General features: G+C 31.6%; 1 long non-coding RNA gene across 1 annotated transcript; it reads right to left on the bottom strand.

Annotated features, from left to right (window-relative positions):
- Positions 1-320: 320 nt before the first annotated feature.
- On the bottom strand, positions 321-1,543 carry LOC148607296 (uncharacterized). Its single transcript, XR_015915049.1, has 3 exons — positions 1,411-1,543; positions 1,036-1,105; positions 321-354 (listed from the first exon to the last, which is right to left on the bottom strand). It is a non-coding gene; the product is annotated as an uncharacterized LOC148607296 (long non-coding RNA).
- Positions 1,544-2,010: the final 467 nt, after the last annotated feature.

Raw genomic sequence — 2,010 nt, 5'->3', positions numbered from 1 at the left:
ACTTACTAGTTTCAACGGTCAAGTTCACAATAAATATTCGAGGATGATGATCCATTTTTACTTTGCAAATATATATTTCATCATCATGCCAGTTCATATGATCGGTGATAATGTTCGGTGATATGTCATTACCTCCCCTTGAATTGATCGACAATGATGCTTGTATACCGTTAGATACTCTTGTCCAAGTTACAATCATTAAAGGAAGGTCCATGGTTTCTTTTGTTACAGTCTAGATTAATGCTTTCTCCTTCTGCTACATTCATATCAGTTGATCTGTAAAAGTTAAATCTGTACAATATTAATTCAGAATTAATATGTGTAGTACAGATCCATTCAATTCAACTTTGATGCCTGTAAATACATTTAACATATAAACGTGCCATGCACATATGTAAATTTTAGATATCTTCATGAAATGCAGTGTAGTGCTAGGTATACCCTAACTCGTACAGAAAGGTGACATTGGAGAACAACTTGCTTCTTACTTACATTTTAAATGTACATTTATAAATCCTCATATAAAATTTGAAATCCATCCCCTTGGAGCGGAATAATTTTAAGTAAAAATATTCTCACAGAAAGACAGACAAGGTGATACCAATATGTACAATGTATGCAGTAATACATACATGTACTTCCAGAAAAATAATGAAATGTTTACCTTAATAGCAATGCCATTTTTCTTATCTTTATTAGTTTCTTTTTTTCAAGAAAATGTGCATGTATGTTACAATGTACATGTATGTGCACCAACAAAATTGTATAGTTGGCAAAATATGTAGGTGTAGAATTACAGTCTTAAAAAATAAGGTACACATATTACATTTAAAACTAAATTTTTGCCTTACATTTTCCTAGCTAACAAAAGGATATATCATACTTGTTGTCGAGGTTTGTTACAAAAGATCTTTTCAGCTGGAAAAAAAACAGTGTCTTTACCTCCACTTATCAGAATGAACCAACAGTAAAAGTGTTTTTTCACTAAGTTTATCCATTTTATTACACAAATAAGAAGTTACAGAGCTCTCGTACTTTGGTTTGATCCTTGCCAGGGCATATCAGAATCAATGTGCGCATCATGCAAGACAGTTTTTCTCCCCTACTGCAAAAAAAATAAATTAAATGCTGTTCATTACATATATAATGAAAGCTGAACAAAATACACCCTTGTTTCATCATTAATTTAATAAAATAGTGTAATTCCTAGAGAAACATAGCCACAATATATAACGCTGCAAAATTTGCTTATTTTTATCACATCTTGCCATTGGCCTCAGGAAATAAGTTAATGAAAAACATATTTTTAACTAAAATGCAGTTTGTTTTTTTTTCTGGTAAAGCATAAAATCAGCATTTTAACTACACAATATGATAGTGTGGTATATGCTAACAAATAAAAATGCTTACATAAATCTTTCAAGAAGGTTATTTCAAATCAAGTGTCAAAATACTTAAAGCTGTGGTGCAATGGCAGGGCACAGTTCTTCAGTCTAACCTCTAAAACTTGGCAATTGACATTTATTCTTGATTGCGTAAACCTATGAAAGACAGAATACATGAAAAATTCACAATTTGCCACCATATTACCAAAAATCATGAAATTCATATGTTTTATGCTATGACAATTAGGCCTCGGACTGAGTAACAGACAATTCACGTTTACAAGAAGAAATATGACTAAAGTATGATAAAAATTGTTATTCCAGATTTGTTGTAAACTACAATATTTATAGCGAGCGCCACGAAGCAGTGCAAGCTCTACCGTTATTATGTGTACTTTCTAAATTTCCCTTTAGGTTCCCCAATATACTTATGAAAATAAAAGTCAGGCCCCGGAAGTAACAAAAAGTGACTGTCCTTACGGAGAAAATTCATCATTTCCTTCAATCAAACAAATAAAAATATATAGGTTAAGATTATGTTTCAGTAAAAAAATATAAGACATCACTGGTGACCCAGGGTTATATTTGAGAGAAACTTGTGGAAAGAAAATATTACCCGGGCTTC

Source organism: Perna viridis, chromosome 9, assembly GCF_037379345.1.
Source record: "Perna viridis isolate PV_CMFRI_1.1 ecotype Kerala chromosome 9, ASM3737934v1, whole genome shotgun sequence".
Classification (NCBI taxonomy): domain Eukaryota; kingdom Metazoa; phylum Mollusca; class Bivalvia; order Mytilida; family Mytilidae; genus Perna; species Perna viridis.
This window is presented reverse-complemented; position numbering and strand designations above follow the sequence as displayed.